Here is an 18,593-nt window from a genome sequence, read left to right on the forward strand (position 1 = left end):
ACATTATTTTAATGTTATGCCACAATTGGAATTCCCTGTGCTTTAATATAAGGTTCTAATAATATTCGCCAATAGGAAAACTATAAGCGAAAAATTTGTTGCAACGGAATATTTTCATTATTGCGTGGAATTTGGACGAAAATGACGAAGAACTCAAATACTTTTTCTTCAACCTTTCCTATAAAACCATAAAAAAATAAAATTAGAATAATATGACTTTTATTTTTTTCATCATATTTTCTTTGTATTTTTGCAAATAACATGAATACTATAGCTCCAAACTTCACGACTTAGGTTTCATTTTATTCCTCACAATGTCTGGATGCTGCTATAATTTTTTATATATATTTTTTGTAAGTATAAGCGCTATTATTTCAAAAATATGTTTGTAAATACGTGAAATTATTTAACAAATTTAATTTTTCGCGAATCCATTGAAACTTTTCGAATTTTTTTTTGCATCATCGCTAAGGGTGCGAATTCAGTTAACGATAATAGGATATAACAGTTACTTTATTAAGCCGCTATTTTTTTAGAATTTTTTCTAATTAGCATAACTAAAACGGTCATATCTTTTGCGCGCAACGATCAAAGTTGGTAACGAAAACAGAATTGGAATGACGATTTTTTCTTAATCTATGTACCAAAAATCACAGATGTAGTATCAAAATTTTTTTTGATTTTTTTGAAATGGAAAAGACGATTTTAGATATTTTTGTCGATATATGTATACACTTTTTAGCATAAACGTCGAGGCTATAAAAATGTTGATCTCTTGTCAGAGAGTTACCCCAAGGAGTTGGCGGGTTTGGCTATTTGCCTAACTAAGTTTGCGAAACAAAATTTAGTGAAAATTTTTCAAGATCCAAAGTGTGGAAAAAATCAGTTGCTCCGTTTATGAGATATCACTCGTACCATGTTAGGCAATATTTTGCAACTTTAGTGAAGGAGGTGCCCAAAGGACGTTTGGAACAACCCAGCTTTTGTTTGGGCCATTTCAGGAAATATGGACTTGTTACAAAAAATCAAAGCGATCGAGAGCATGTCTTAAACTGCACTTTCCCGATATTTTGTGTGATAGTCCGATGTAGTCCTTATTTTCACCTGATCTAGATCTGGTAGAAATATTACGATGTGTGGATGTATGTATGGACAACGTTGGTAACTTTCTTTAAAAGTTATGAAGCGCACCAATGTAGCGAAAAGTTTTGAACTTTTGTTGGAGAGGGACCTAATGCCAAATTTTGAACTCAATCGGCTGATCCGTTCGAGAGTTACCGTGCACCTCAGCCAGTCGGACAGAGAGAAGGACGAACATGGCTAACTCGACTTCAAATTGTCTGAAATGGATTTCGTCCAAACCTACTTGGGGTCTAAAACCATTATTTCGATGGACAACAATTGTGGTCGTAGTATTGAAGTGTATATACCCTCTTAGCCTAAAGGCTGAGGGTATAATTACTACATAGAAACTTCGCTTCGCTTCGCCTTTTTAGTTCTGTACATACGCGCTAACCTCACGATTTTCGGTATTTTGAGGATTTTAGGTACAATTTTTGATCGCACTATCTGTAATTTATCATTTGAGTTTCCCAGAGGTAATAAAACGTATCCACTATAATTTGTAAATATAGGTCCATGGTTCGGTATAGCCCGCATAAAACGGTACCATCTGATTTTCAGAATTTTGACGAGTTTAACCACATTTGTTGACTGAACTATCTGTAATATGACATTTGAGGTCTTCAGTGGTCACAAAACTTCCCCACCAAAAATTGTTAACATTGGTCCATGTTTTGGTGTAACCCACATATAATGGTACCTCCCGATTTTACGAATTTTGAAAATATTAGCTTCCGAACTTCCTGTAATTTGTCATTTGAGGTTCCCGGTGAACACAAAACTTCTCCCTCAAGAATAGTCAACATAGATCCATGTTTTGGTATAACCCCCATATAACGATACCTCCTAATTTTAGGTGTTTTGAGGAGTTTAGCTACATTTGTTGACCGAATTACCTGTAATTTCACAGTTGTGGCCACAAAACTTTTTTACAAAAAATTTTCAACGTAGGTCCACACTTTGGTATCATCAATCCCCCATCTATTGTAGCTGAGGAGCGTCAGCTGCTACAACAAACCAGAGTATTTTTGGTTCAACTACACTCGGGATGGCGCAATCGTCTAAATTTCTGTAGGACAAGGATCAATGACGCCATACAAAAAATCTGCGAAGCAAGAGGCATAGGCGCGCGCGGCGCACTGCATCGTTTCAACTGCCCTGCCAAACCTACTCAACTAACTCCATTAAATCTTTGGTTACATCCCAGCCAGATTAAGCTGTAGAATGAACTTAAAAACATAAAATAAAACAAGTAAGAAGGTATCAGTCAGCTGTGCCGGCTGAGATATACCCTCAGTTATTTGCGTTTTTGGACTAGTTCCTCAAGAAGTATGGATTTGCTACCAAAAAAAATTGTACCATCCAAAAATTTAAAAACGACCAGACGATTCCTAAAACTGCTCTCTATCCAAATTTTGTGTGTGTGGGAGGAGAGAGGGCGGTACCCGAATGAGTGGTCCTATATAGTCATAGTCGGACATAATTGGAGGCTGTAGGAAATAATACGATGTAGAACGTTTGGACGATATCGGTTTCTCCCTTCGCTGGTTATCTTACGTACTACCCAGTTAAGTTGGTGCCGGCAGGCTTTTTTTGTAAGAACGTTTTGCAAAAAAACAAAAAAAAACAAGGAAAAAAGTATCAGTCGGCATTGCCGACAGAGATATACCCTCAGCCTGTATATATTGAAACAATTTTTTCCCAAGCAACGTATGTATTTAGGGGTTTTTAAAAGTTTGGGAATTTGAACAGACAAAAATGTACATTAGGATTAGAGATCAAAAGTTTTGCGGAGGAGATACTAAAAGGAATGGATCTACATTGACCATTATTGAAGTGGATCTCCAGCCACAGGGGTGCCATAGGGGGGTTTTACAACCTTCGGGATGTTTGCTCAAGAAGTATGGACTTGCCCCTGAAAAAACGTTTACCATCGCTTCAACAAAAATCAAAGTGATTCGATAGCAGGTCTTAAAGTGAACTTATCCCAAATTTTGTGTGGGAGATACCGGATGGAGTGGACAAATATAGTCCATATTTGAACCTGATCTATATCTGGTAGATATATTACGATGTGTAAAGTATGGACCAAATCGGCCACTCCTTTCAAGAGTTACCGTATGAACAAATTTTCCGAACATTTTTGAATTTTTGTGGGGAGGTACTTGAAGGAGTGGACCGATATGGCTTATCTTCAAACTTAAACTATGTTTGAACCAAATATTACTAAGGCCAAATTTTGGACCGAATCGGCAGTTATCTTGCGCTCCAAACACCTCACACGGTGTCATATGGGTTTTTTGCAACTTTCAGGCTATTTTCTCAGGAAGTATGGACTTGCCCTTAATGAAACTTGTGCCGTCGTATGGAGGGCAGTGAATATAAGTTGCTAAAATAAAAATCAGAGCGATTCCAGAGATGGCCCTAAACTCAACATTTCCGAAATTTTGTGTGGGAGGTACCCGAAGGAGTGAGCCAATTGAGTCTATATTAAAACATTATCTAAGTCTGATACACATTTTACGATGGGCAAAGTACGGACCAAATCGGTTACTCCCTTCAAGAGTTATCGTGCGCACAAATTTTTCTAACATTTTCGAACTTTTGTGGGGGAGGTACCGGAATGAGTGGACCGATATAGCCCATCTTCGAACTTAAACTAAGTTTGGGCAAAATATTACGAAATTTGAACCAAATCAGTTCATCCGTTCGAGAGTTATCGTGCGCTCCAGCCAGCCAGCCAGCCAGCCAGACAGACGGACGGACATTGCTCAATCGACTCCAAATTGTCTGAAACACATTTCGTCCAAACATACATGCCCGTATGAAAGTGTATATACCCTCGTTAGCATAAATGCTGAGGGTATAATAAATCAAAATGACCAGAGACGAAATATAAACATGGATTTGCTACCAAAAAAATTTTACCATCCAAAAATTTAAAGACGACCAGTCCTAAAACTGCACTCTTTCCAAACTTTGTGTGGGAGGTATCCGAAAGAGTGGTCCTATGTAGTCATGTAGTCCGACATAATTCGAGGCGGTAGGAAATAATACCATGTACATCGTTTGGACGATATCAGTTTCTCCGTTCGAGGGTTAGGGTGCCGGCAGGCTTTTTCGTTAGAACGTTTTGCGAAAAACATATCAAAATGATCTGAGACGAGCTATTTAAGTGAATTTTTCCCAAATTTTGTGTGGGAGGTACCTGAAGGACGGGACCAATATAGTCCAACCTGATATATGACTAGATAAAATAATACGATGTGCATAGTTTGGGCCAATCAGAAACTCCCAGCGAGACTAATCTTGTTAATCTTAAGTTAGTGCCGTCAAGGTTTCTTTGAGCTTTTAGGACATTAAATCAGGTAGTACGGACTTGCGCTCAAAAAATTGTACCATCGTAAAGGGAGCCGCAAGGAAAACCTGATGACAAAAATTCAAAACGATCCGCGAGGTGCTCTTATACTTCACTTTATTCGATATATATATATAACCGAAGATTACACGAAGAGCTAAACGTGAGAAGTGTCAAGGATGAAATAACATATCAATTGCAAAACTACAAAATCAGAATAGAATCACATCCAAACCCCCTGGCAGCGAACTTGATGTCCAACCGAGAAACTTTCAATAGATTGAGGAGAAGAGCCCCACAAGATCTTTTGTAAAAAAATTAAATAAATCAAATCACTCTAAATACAAATTATATACTTAGATTTATGTATAAGTAAACCACTGGGAAAGCTTATATAATCAATGTAAAATTCGAATTATAATAAGAATAATGTAAATATCAAAGTAAAGAGATTGATAGAAGGCATTAATAAAAATGAATTAAAAAAAAAAACTTTATTCGAATTTTGTGTGGGAGCTATTAGAAGGAGTGGACCGATATAGTCCATATTTGAAGACGATCTATATCTCTTCGAACTTCGAACTAAGTTTGGACAAAATATTACGATGCACACAATTTGGTTCGAATCGGTTGATCCGTTCGAGAGTTAGCGTCAGTAAGACAGACGGACTAGATCGACTCCAAATTGTCTGAAACAAATTTCGTCCAAACATACTCGAGGTCAAAACCCTTTATTTCAATTAGGTACAAATTTTATATAACCTTCTTAGCCTAAAGGCTGAGCGTATAGACACTGTTACAACAACACTTTGGTATAGCCCCCATATTAAAAAACGGCCCAAATGAAGACATTTTTAGCTACATTTTTATACCCTCAGCATTTATGCTAACTAGGGTATATACACTTTCATACGGGCAAACAATTTAAAATTTTTTTTCAATTTCAAACAATTTGGAGCCGATTTAGCCATGTCCGTCCTCCGTCTGTCTGTCTGGCTGTTGAGCACGATACCTCTCGCACGGAACAACCGATTCAGTCAAAAATTTGGCTTCCGTAAAATGTTTTCCAAACTTAGTTTAAGTTCGAAAATGGGTTATATCGGTACACTCCTTCCTGTACCTCTCACACAAAATTTCGGAAAAGTTCAGTTTAGGACCTGCTCTCGAATCGCTTTGATTTTTGTTGTTAAAACTTGTATTCACTATGCTCCATACGACGGTACAAGTTTCATCAGGGGCAAGTCCAAGCTTCCTGAGAAAATAGCCTGAAAGGTGCAAAAAACCCCTATGACGCCGTGTATAGTGGGAGGGGGAGTGCAAGATAACTCTCGAACGAATCAACCGATTTCGTCCAAAATTTACCCTTCGTAATATTTTTTCCTAACACAGTTAAAGTTTGGAGATAACCAATATCGGTCCACTCCTTTAGGTAACTCCCACACAAAGGTACAAAAATTATCGGAAAATTGTGCGCACCATAACTCTTGAAGGGAGTAACCGATTGGGTCCATACTTTACACATCCTAATATATTTACCAGATATAGATCAGATTCGAATATGGACTATATTTGTCCACTCCTTCGGGTACCTATCACACAAAATTTCGTATAAGTTCACTTTAAGACCTGTTCAAGTTCAATACTTCGACTGCAAAACAAAACATATTTTCACTGTCGTTGCAATTTGTTCTATACAAAATATATTTTAATTTTTAAATAATTCACCATGTCTTTTAATCTAACATTGTCTATTTTCCATAATTTTCTTTCCATTTTCTTATAATTTACAATTACAAAAACATTGTTTTTCATTAAAACAAAAAAAACTATAATTTACCTGTTGTATTTTTATTGTTGATAGAAGTTTGCCACCAAAATGCTGAAGGAGGAGGGTTGTAAATTTTCCACAATAAAATGTGTTTTGGATGTGATGATGCTGATGACGTTGATATTTTAATTTTGTTGTTTTTGTTGATGGTGCTGATGGTGCTGATGACGATGCTGCTGCTGCATTTGTAAATTTATGACTATTGTTTTGCTGTTTTGTTTTCTCTTTATTTTTGTGTTTTTCTTAAGCTGATTTTGGCGGTTATTGTTTGTAAATATTTATTTTTATTTTCTTTTTATTACATAAATTTTTATTGTTTTGAAAATACAAAACACACTGCAAAAACGAACAATAGAACACACTTTTTAATGAAAAATATTGTGATTTTTTGAAGAGAAAAAAAAAAAACAACAACTACTGCGAGGAAACAGCGTAAAAACAAAAACCACGTGAAATTGTAAATAAATTTAAACAACCGGACGCAAACACTTTCGCGCACACTTGAATCTAAAATTATGGCACAAAATCGTGGAAACACACACTTGAGTACTTAATTGCATGTAATGACGTATGCATAAATGTTGTGTTATGCTTTCTGAGTTGTGTTTTATTTATTTTTGTTACTGTTTTGGATTTTTGACTCTTTTGTTGCTTTACATTATGATTTTGAGTTGTATGCATTAAATACGAGTACATTGGCTGAAAAGTCTTGACCCACACAATTCTTTCCCATGAAAATTGTTTAAGACCAGACTTCTCTGATATCAAAAAGTATTGCTCTAAGCTCTGTTGCTTTTAAGCTCAGTGCTTGAATCTCATCGTCATATCCCTGCGATCGAACAATGTTATGTTGGACATAATGATACATTCAGAGTTTGGACAAAATCAACATTAAATGGAACAAAATAAAAAAAAAAACTTCAAAAGTCTTAAAAATATGCAGACAATATTTAATATCATTAAGATTTTTTTTATTTTTTTACAGAACTCTGTATTAAAAAAAAATGAAGTAACCAAAAGGAAGACACATCTTGTCAGGCAAAAATAACACTTTACAAGACACTGATACTACCCGTGCTAATGTATGGTTCCGAAGCCTGGGTACTTGCGCAAGCAGACAAGGCATTGCTCGGTGTGTTTGAGAGAAAAACTCTTCGAAAGACCTACGGACCAATCTGCGTTGACGGTGAATATCGACGTCGTATCAACCACGAGCTGTATCCGCTATACAACGCCATCAGCAAAGTTAAACGTATCGAGATGCAACGATTGCGTTGGCTATGCCATATCCTAGGAATGAGCGATTATGAATCGTAACTTTATTTGAACCCTTAGGGAGGACCGATATAGGCCATTTTAGAAGTTTAACTAAATTTTGACAAAATATTTGGAGATCCAAAGTTTGGACCAAATTGGTTGCCCCATTCAAGTGATATCATTCTAGCATTTTAGTGAAATGTTTTAAATATTGGGGAGAAGTACCGGAAGTTGTGGACCGGTATTGCCCCATGGAACTAAGTTTGGATATAATATGACGAAGACCAAATGTTAGACCAAATCGGTTGAACAGCTCGAGAGTTATCGTGCTCTCCCACAGCCTCATATAGTGCCATAGAGGTTTTTTATACCTTTCGGCCTGTTTTCCCAAGAAATATGGACTTGCCCCTGAAAAAAACTTTTACCGTCGTAATGGAGGTAGCGAGTGCAAATCTCTTCAACAAAAATCTAAGTGATTCGAGAACATTCCTAAACTGTACTTTTCCGAAATTTTGTGTGGGAGGTACCAGCAGGAGTAGACAAATATAGTCCATATTCGAACCTGATCTATATCTGCTAGATATATTAGGATGTGCAAAGTATAGATTACATCGGTCACTCCCTTCAAGAGAGCAAAGAAATTTTGAAACCATACGATCTCGGTGCTTCAAGAAAGAAATCATTACAGGTGTCTGATGAGCCCGAAATAAAACAGCAATCAACCTTGTGGGTCTTAGAAGGCTAACCAAATTCAACAAAATTTGTTCGGGGATGCAGCACTTCAAAACTGATGATAGCCTGTTTCTTCGGCAAAACTGGTCATATGGCGACGGCTCCACTTGAGTATCGTAGGACGGTCAAATCTGAGTGGTACCAAATTTTTTTGCCTGGAGTCTTCAGAAAAATTTCAAAAACGAACAAGAGAAGGTGAATCATCGTACAGCATATAAATGCGAGCGCTGACATAATGGTTCAATCCTGAGCCTTTTTGATGGGCAATCACGTGGAATTGATTGGTCATTTGCCGAAAAGACCTGACTTGGCACCCAATGACTTAGTTTTATTCCCACTCATCAAGAAAATATGAGTGATCTTAAATGGCTTAAACAGTTTTTGTCGCTAGAAGATGCTGTGTTTCATAACCATGTTTTGGAGGCGTCTCAATTGGAGTGGACAAAGTGATTCAATATTTGGTTTGAGCACATGGGAAAGCTATATATCATGCTGGAGAATACTTTGAAACCCCATTTTTAATGATAACTATTAGCGTTTCCGTTATTAGGCCAGAAAATTATCTAGTAGCCCTTATTTTCAAGTCAAACGGGACAGTTTTTCTCGAAATAGCACTTTTGAAGTCGATATCCACTGTAGCTCGAAAATGGCTGAACTGATCATCATAAATTTTTCGGTATTTATTAGGTACATCAAAATCTTGTCTTTGAACTAGCGATTTTTTTAATTTTTGGTCCTTTTATTCACAAAAACAAGTAAAAATGGCTCAGTCGGCTTTGCTGACAGAGATATACCCTCAGCCTATGTGAATTGAAATTTGCATCTACGGACAGAAAGCATGGACTTGTTCACAGACAGCATAATATGACTGTAAACAGGACCACAACGAGCAGCATCAGTATACATTTCCTAAGGATCTTCGAACAGATCCTAAACTGCACTTAGACACTAATGTTGATCTTTTTGGGGGAGGTACCCCAAGGAGAGGACCGATGTGGGCCGAGATGAACTAAGTTTAGACAAAATATTAGTAGATCCAAAGTTTGGACCAAATTGGTTGGCCCGTTCAAGACATATCGTGCATATCATTTTAGTGACATTTTTAAATATTGGGGGAATTACCGGAAGTTGTGGGCCGGTATTGCTCATCTTCGAACTGAAACTAATATTGGACCAAATATGACGAAGGCAAATTTTGGACCAAATCCGTTGATCCGAGAGTTATCGTGCTCTCCAGCCACTACATATTGTGCCAGCCACTACATTTTTTACACCTTCCGGGCTGTTTTCTCAAGAAGTATGGACATTCCCCTGAAAAACTTTTACCGTCGTAATTGAGGCAGCGAATGTAGCTGCTTCAATAAAAACCAAAGAGATTCGAGAGCAGATTTTAAAGTTAACTTATCCGAAATTTTGTGTGGGAGGTACATGAAGGAGTGGACCATATTTGAACCTGATTTATATTTTGTAGATATATTAGAACGCGTAAAGTATGGACCAAATCGGTCACTATCTTCAAGGGTAATCGTGCGCACAATTTTCCGAACATTTTTGAACTTTTGTGGGGGAGGTTCCCGAAGGAGTAGGAAGAAAAGGCTTACCTTCGTACTTAAACTAAGTTTGTACACAATATTACGAGGGCCAAATTTTGAACCAAATCGGCAGATCCGTTCGAGAGTTATCTTACGCTCCAAACACTATACACGGTGTCATAGGGGTTTTTTGCACCTTTGAGGCTATTTTCTCAGGAGGTATGGACTTGCAGCTGATAAAACTTGTACCGTCTTATGGGGGCCATTGCATACAAGTTGTTACAACAAAAATCAAAGCGATTCGAGTGCAGGTCCTAAAGTGAACTTTTCCGAAATTGTGTGTGGAAGGTACCCGCAGGAGTGGACCGATTGAGTCCATATTAAAACCTCATCTAAGTCTGGCAGAATCGGTTACTCCCTTCAAGAGTTATCGTGCGCATAAATATTCCGAACATTTTCGAACTTTTGTGGGGGAGGTACTGGAAAGAGTTGACCTAACCCATCTTCGAGCTTAAACTAAGTTTGGACAAAAACACTGTGAACACAAATTTTGGGGAAGAGAAAATACCTTTTGGGGATGGATGTCCTTGGCGAGTATATTAAGAACCCCGAAGAACAGATACGCCGTGACTCGAACTTTCGAGTTATGGCGTGATGAATATTTTGCTGGAGACCCTGTATGCCATCAGGAATTAGCGTTATATCTTGGTTCACTGTTGCTTTAGCTTATTTTTGAGATGACATGCCTTCAGTCAAATCGAATGAGGATTATTTTCGTAGAACACTTCGACCTTCTAACTCGCTTCCTTCAATGTCCGTTTCGTCTTTTATTTTAAGAGCCACTAAAAAAAGTACCACAAGATGACGTTTTTCAGCTTCGAAATGTCGATCAGAAAATTTTAGGTATGGCTCTCATTGACATCTAATCGATTTTGTAGTCTTTTCATAGATATTTTTGACATTTACCCCTGTTTGATCAGAAAAAACTGTGTTTTGTGTTTTTGTATATTCTGTAACGAATATATAAAAAACAAAATATAGCATTTTTCTGAACAATAACAGGGTAAATGCACAAAACGACCACGAAAACGCAACAAAATCGTTTAGTTGTCAATGAGAGCCATACCTAACGGCATACCTATAACGACGAATAACGATGGAGACTACTGATTTTGATGATGGCCAGATAATATTCAGGGGTCGGAATGGGCCAAAAACTTATATAAAACTAGCGGACCCGGCGAACTTCGTCTCGCTATTAAGGAATAAAATTTCATACAAAAACTCAATTTTCGATTTTTCCAATTTTCCGACTTTTCCAGAGAGATTTTCCAAAATTTTACAGAAATCGGCCTAGCCGTTCTCATTTTATGAATTACTATACATTTTTTACACCATTTTTATATATATAGATAAAATATAATTTAAAAAAATTAAGTTTCAGTGTTTTATTTAGAAATGCACTTAAAACTAGGAAATAATTTGTCGCTTAGCCTCAATAAATATACCCAGCAAAATGTTCGATGCCAAAGATGACATTCAATCATGGGTGCAAGTGATCTAGCATGTCATCTTTTTAGCATCTTCATCGATGAATTTTATATGAGCGTGGACCCCAAAAGATGACGTTCTTTTCTGGATCCTAAGCATGTCATTTCCACCAATGCTTTGGCATGTCATTTCCACTAATGATTTGACATGTCATTTTCACCAATGCTTTGACACGTCATTTTCACCCATGCTTTGACATGTCGTTTTAACCAATGCTTTGGCATGTCATTTTCACCAACCCCTTGGCATGAAATTTTCATGTCTTGTTTGGAAAATGGAAATGCTGTATTGAAATATGGTTTTCATGAAAAACAAAACTCTTTATTAATTCAAACGAATTCATGAAATAGCTACAATTAATTTATCAGTTTAGTTTTTCGAAAGTTTACATCCAAAATTGCAATGTAATCACCACCGCTGCAACGCAAAAGATTACTTCCTCCGTTCTCCGCAACTGATATTCTTTCATCTTACAAAAGGTTTTTTCAATTATCTTCCCATCACCAGTTCAGATTTCGACATGGACTCCAAATGCACTCCTTTAAGTATTTTTTTTTTAGTAAATTACTTTTATTTTATAATTTTGTTATTTTATAACAACATTTTGGTAATTTATACTCTTTTGTTTAGTGACGGAAATATGTAGGGATCTACAACCCGGCTTGCTTTAGGGATCTCTAAGAACAAAATGTAACGAACGGGGTGGAGAGACTTTTTTATGGAAAATACCATTTATGCCTTATTATTTTATTTTTAATTGTTTCTTTCCAAAAGTAGTTTCTTCTTTATTTTCAGATTCTTGTTCCTTTTCGTTTCGGACTTTTTTTCAAATTCCAAGAAGCGAGATTTGATTGATTTCATTCTATGTCAGATTTAGAACAGACAAGGGAACTTTTAAAATAGCAATGTGTGCAGTCCGATTCTATTTTTAGCTCGATGGTTGGGACTTCATATAATACCAATTGTTTAGAAGTTTTAGTTGTTTGATATGCAGGAAATGTAAGACAACATCACGACGACAGTTCTAACAACTTTGGTCTGTTCCAGAAACTGCAAGAATCTACTTATTTTTACTACGATAACAATTTTCCTTTATATTATCGGAAAAAATAGTAAAAATTAGTAGATTTTTGCAGTACTGGAACATACCAATATGAAAATAAACAGGTGTGTAAATAAAAACACAAACATCATCTCTATTGGATCGATGGAATGGGTACAAATGCTGATGAAAAGATCGGATCTTTCACGACTTCCTTTGCATTGGTTCAAATCCTAATGAAAAGATCGGATCTTTCACGACTTCCTTTGAACCAATGCAAAAGATGACATGAAATCACGTCATCGAAAAGAACCCCTTCCGTCAAATTTTGCTGGGTATTCTTTCTCATGATGTAATCTCTCAAATAAAACGCTTGCCGTTTAATTTTGCCACCATTTATAATTTAAATGCATGCGTTTTATTTGAGCGATTCCATCATGAGAAAGAATATATTTATTGAGGCTAAGCGACAAATTATTTCCTAGTTTTAAGTGCATTTCTAAATAAAACACTGAAACTAAATTTTTTTAAATTATATTTTATTTTTAACTTTTTAGTAAATACATTTTTTGACCACTGAGAACAAAATTATAGTCAATTTAGGACGAAAATTTAGATAAAAACTTTAAAATGTCTATATAAAGGCTATACCAAAACCTGGACTTATGTCCATAATTTTTTGTGGGGAAGTTTCTGTACCATCGGGGACTCGAAATGCCAAGTTACAGCCAATTCGGCCTCAAAATGAAGATAAAATCCTCATAATACTTGAAATCGGGTGGTACCACAATTTTTGGTGGGGAAATGTCTGTATCGTTGGAAATGCCAAATGACAGCTAATGCGGGCAAAAATGAAGATAAAATCTTCAAAATACCTGAAATAGGGTGGTACCGCTATATGGGGGCTGTAGAAAAAATTGGGCCCATATTCATGTATTGTCATCCAAATCTGAAAAGTGTGTAAAGTTTCAGTTCGACTGGTCAACTGCAACTGTGTCAAAATTGAGTTACCAGATTTGAAATGCAATTTAAATAAAACACTGTAAAATGGTAGAAATGGACCAATATTGGTTTTGATTTCATATTCATGTATTGTCATCGAAATCTGAAAAGTGTGCAAAGTTTCAGTTCGATTGGTCAACTGCAACTGTGTTAAAAATGATTTACCAGATTTGAAATGCAATTAAAAAAAAATACCGTTAAAACACTATAAAATGGACCAATATTGGTTTTGATTCCATATTCATGTATTGACATCTAAATCTGAAAATTGTGCAAAGTTTCAGTTCGATTGGTCAACTGCAACTGTGTTAAAAATGATTTACCAGATTTGAACTAAACGGACCAAAGCAAGTTAAACTGTAATAAAAAAGTAAACGTTTTTTTCCAAACCGAATATCTTAGCTTCTATAAAGGGTATGCCAAAAGCAAAACCTGACAATGAAAGAAGAAAATATCACACTTACAACGATGTAAAGTAGGTTTTCATATATGGTCAAACAATGGAGATATCGCAGTAGTCGGTAATCGAATCTCAACTTTGCACGATGGGGCCGATGATATGTTTTTGAGGCAAAAAATCACAGGGACAAGCTAGACCTTCAAAATTTCGTGCAGATGTTTATAATCGGCCTAGAAGCTAATATGCCAAATTTGGTTGATATCGGTTCATATATAGATATAGCTCTCATATATATGTTCGCCCGATTTCGAGTAATTGATGGACCAAACACGAAAATTCTGTCCAATTATGATGATATTTGGAATATGTGGTGGAATTTGGACTGGAAATAAGTTTGCTAAGTTATTTTGAAATCGGTTCAGATTTGGATATAGCTCCCTTATATATTTGCGCCAGATTTGAGGTATTTCGTGCAACAAACACGCAATTTCTGTCCAATTTCGAAGAAATTTGAAAGGTGTGACAGGATTTGGTCTAGAAATATGTTTGCTAAATTATATTGAAATCGGTTCAGATTTGGATATAGCTCTCATATATATTTTCACCCGATTTTAGGTATTTGGTGCGACAAACACGCAAATTCTGTCCAATTTCGATGAAATTAAAAATGTTTGAAGAAATTACGTCTAGAAAAAAAGTATGACAAATTATATCGAAATCTGTTCAGATTTGGATATAGTTCCCATATATATTTTCACCCGATTTTAGGTATTTCGTGCAGCAATCACGCCATATATGTCCAATTGTGATGAAATTTAAAGTGTGTGACGGAATTTGGTCTAAAAACATTATTGAGACATCATATTGAAATCGGTTCAGATTTGGATATATCGTTCATAAATTTTCTCTGTCGAAGTTAATTGTTTTCTCAATTTAGTTGGTTGATACCGAACTTCCTTGAGAACATAGTTTAAATATTTTTCTTTTGACATATTGGACGAAACAGAGGTGGCATGAATCAAGGGTTTGGTATTGTTGCCGTGTTCATAGCAGACTTCCGAAGCAATTTTTCTTCCTTCACTATAATCCACATTAGGGCGCCCTCTCTTCTTTTTATCATTACCTTGCTCTAGCGTAAATACTGTGTCGCTAGCTAGCCATAAGCTTTCAAATTGTAATACACGACTTTTTGACCTCCACTTTTTTATCCATTTTTGGTTAAGGTGTGCCCAAATATTATAAATTTGCTTTTTAACTTCCGTCATGAAGTTGTCTTTGACATCTCGATTAAATTTTGCAGAAATCCATTCTATAAGGTGTTTAGGTTTTCGCTGATTTTCCAACCAAAAATTAAAAATATCCAAATTTTTAAGTTTTACGAAATCTGGAAGTTGATAATTTTTTTATTCGCAAGTATACGCAAAAATTCTTTTCAAAATCTGTTAGCCGACATTGTCACCTTTTACCAGATACATATTTTTACGACAAAGCACCCTGAAGCCGAAAGTTCTACTCCAAAGAACACATGGACGATACCACAGACTACATCAAAAACCATCACTTACTGACACAACAAATTATTGACCACATCTAATATTACATTTACACTTTTAATAATAATCTTAGTTTACATAAGATTACCCGTATTTTCCATTTTTAAAAAAATAGATAATATCAACAGATCAAGTTTTGGCGCCAAAATACTTAAATTGTTTAACTACGACTGAATGTCAGAAATAAACGGAATCATAATTATGACATCTTTGACAGCTTGGCATGTCGCCGTGGGTCGTTGCCAGATTGTAATTTTTTGGTTTTGGAGGTTTGAAAGTGTTAAGAATATAATTCCGTTATTATTTGATTTCAATCGCTGACTTGAAAAAATGACTTTTTGCCTCAAAAACCTGCCATTGGCCCCATCGTGCTTTGTTCGGGGACCTTCCAAATGCAACGCCTGGCTATGAAAGTAGAAAATCAGACCTTTACAACGCTGCAAGGCAATAGTCGGTTATTTTTTCGTTTTTAAATTTTTTTGTAATCACGCTACAGGTTGCAATTATGATCGGATCGTCACGAAATTTTGAGATAACAAGGGAGATATCACAATAGTCGCTAATGTATCCAATTTTCCCATTTCTTGTAATCTGTAGCGTGATTAAAAAAAAATGAATAAATTGGTCGGGGCTAATGGGGCTCCCAGAGAGGAATGACCATATTGAGTTTGGTGGTAGTCAAGTAATATTCCCTAAAAGAAATGTTTACCAGTGACAATCTTATGCACATGGGTAGTGGTGTAGGGTATCACATAGTCGGCCCTGTCGCGACTATAGCCTTTGCTCACTTGTTAAGAATGATGTTTTTGAGCTGCAAGATTGGACTAGATGTAAACCTCTTAATTGATGTAAAGTTTAATATGTTTCCTGTCGAACAATGGAAAAAAATGTTAAAATATCTATATCCGTTCAAAAGTCGGGTAAAAAATAGAACCACTGTGCGGCGTATTCTACTTTCGAACCTCATCCATTTTTCCCACGGAGGAACAACACAATTCCCTGGGTAAAAGGAGATTCTCCAACCAGAACTGTGGTAATAAAATATTAAAAGTTCCTAAATGAAGTCAGATTCTTCTCCCCGTCCGGTCGCTACATAATGTTGTTATGTCGACACACAGTACGATGTTCCTTTTTCATGGTTCGAGAGCACCTAAAGGGTGTCCACAATTTACGGTTAAAAAATTTAAATTAAATCTAAGCAATATCACAACATAACTTTTGTAAAAAATGTCACCAATAGCTCCCGAGTTCTTATATTTAATCATTTTTTAAATTCATATTATTCCATATATATTTTCTGGTAAGATATACCAAGACTTATCAGCCCATGAAGTATGTAATTTTTTGTATAGTAAAATGTTTATTTTTTTGTTATAATTTGATAAATAGAACACATCTGTCGCATTTGTAATTGCATTGCTTCAACTGACAATATGACAAATAATTTTTCTTTGATTCATTCAACGGAGATATCACTGATTTTTTGTCAAACACATTCTTACAAACATGCATTGAAAACATTTAATTTCCGTTTGACATTTAAACAAAATCATGTTATTCATATAAAAGTTATATTGAAGGATATGGTCACTTTGTTACATTTTCCCGTTTCGTTTATGCCGCTAATACAACCACTTTGTACTTCGTCTAGTGGAATTGGCAATTCCGTTTTCCATTTTTTTCTTTTTAAAATATATTCGATGATTAAAAAACAAATCAAATAAAGACACTTTTTACTCACACCCACACACAACAAAATCAAGAAAAAAAATACCGAAATTATAGACAGACACTGGCACCATGCAAAGAACAAAAGTTGTGTGGAGAAATAGAAACAACAAAAACTCGGGAGACAAAATGTTATAGCATTAGGATGGCGGGCGGGCGTATGGCACTGCAGCCTCCCTCCTTAAAAGCCAAACAAACACCACAAAACAACAAGAAGAAGGCCAAAGGCAAAACACCAAATGTTGTTGTTATTGTTGTTGATGCAGAGGTCTGTTGGTATTCTCGATTCTGGAGATAAGCCTAGTCTTATCACAATGAACGTTTTGGTGACTAAAAAGGGGATCGCAGGGGGATGTAAGGTCGTGATTTGAAGGGTAATTTTACTTGTAGTTATTATTTATTTCTGTTGTTACTGCTTAATTCCAGTTGCTTTAAATATTTTTTATAAACGTGATATATTTTATATAAATTATTTATTTTTATATTTTTTTCTTTTTTCAAACACACTTCACATAATTTTGTTATCTTTTGTTTATTTTTAAAATATTTTTTTTTTTGCTTCGCTCGTTTATTATGATTTTTTTATTAAAGTTATTTTTGTTCACTTTGCCTCCCCTTTTTTAATTTTAAAGCATTTGTTGGGAGACGACCGACAATTATTTGTTGGTATTGTTTGGATATTTTATCTTTTACAACAACAATAAAAACCACGTTAACGAAGACTTCGACGACGGACGGCGACAACGACAACGAGCTCTGTGACAACAACAATTGTGTTGATGATGATAAAGATAATGATGACGATTATAACGATGATGTTGATGATGATTTTTCTTCTTATGTCTAGTTTTAGTTGTTTTTGTTTTCGATTCTAATCTTTCATATTCAACAACAATTGTGTTGATGATGATAAAGATAATGATGACGATTATAACGATGATGTTGATGATGATTTTTCTTCTTATGTCTAGTTTTAGTTGTTTTTGTTTTCGATTCTAATCTTTCATATTTTTTTTTACTTTATATTTGAAAATCTTTTTGTTGTTGTTGTTGTTGCGGCTACTGTTGTGCCACTCTGCCACTAAAGTGAGGGTGTTTTGTTGTTTTTCTTTTAAATATTTCCTACGCGTGTGTTTGTGTGTATGTATTAAATTTTCTATTTTCAGGTTTTCTTCTTATTTTTTTTTTGCTTCGTTTTTTCTATTTCGTGTTTTAACGCCGGCTGCTCCAATGAAACTGAAATATTTTCCATGTGAACAAATGCTTTTATAAACTTTTCGCCAAAACCCCCAAAGCAGCAGAATTTCTTTGCTCTTTCATACAGCAGCAGAAGCAGTAGATATGGTGCTTTCCATGACCACCCGTACCACCAAGTTAGTAGTACGAATACGAAGCAAGCAAGCAAGAGCATCTATCCATCCCATTTGTCAACCCTCCAAAAGGCAATCATTCGCACATATGTACATTCTTTTGCAGACGCAAAACAGC

At 35.7% G+C, this 18,593-nt stretch overlaps 1 protein-coding gene across 6 annotated transcripts in view; it reads right to left on the reverse strand.

Moving 5' to 3' along the window:
* The window catches only part of Dgk (diacyl glycerol kinase 1), a 410,387-nt gene extending 392,042 nt beyond the window's left edge, over positions 1-18,345 (reverse strand). For 5 of the 6 annotated variants that reach the window (XM_073990829.1, XM_073990828.1, XM_073990827.1 and 2 more), the window contains exons 1-2: positions 18,125-18,345; positions 6,318-6,644 (exon numbers count right to left, since the gene is read on the reverse strand). The gene's annotated coding sequence lies outside the window, so the exon portion shown is untranslated. Of the gene's footprint in view, positions 1-6,317; positions 6,645-17,489; positions 17,625-18,124 lie in introns of those variants that run through there. The other variant, XM_073990825.1, reaches the window with a different exon arrangement.
* Between the last annotated feature and the right edge of the window lie 248 nt (positions 18,346-18,593).

The sequence above is a fragment of the Musca autumnalis genome, unplaced genomic scaffold (genome assembly GCF_047663935.1).
Source record: "Musca autumnalis isolate F117 unplaced genomic scaffold, ASM4766393v1 scaffold_5, whole genome shotgun sequence".
Lineage (NCBI taxonomy): Eukaryota > Metazoa > Arthropoda > Insecta > Diptera > Muscidae > Musca > Musca autumnalis.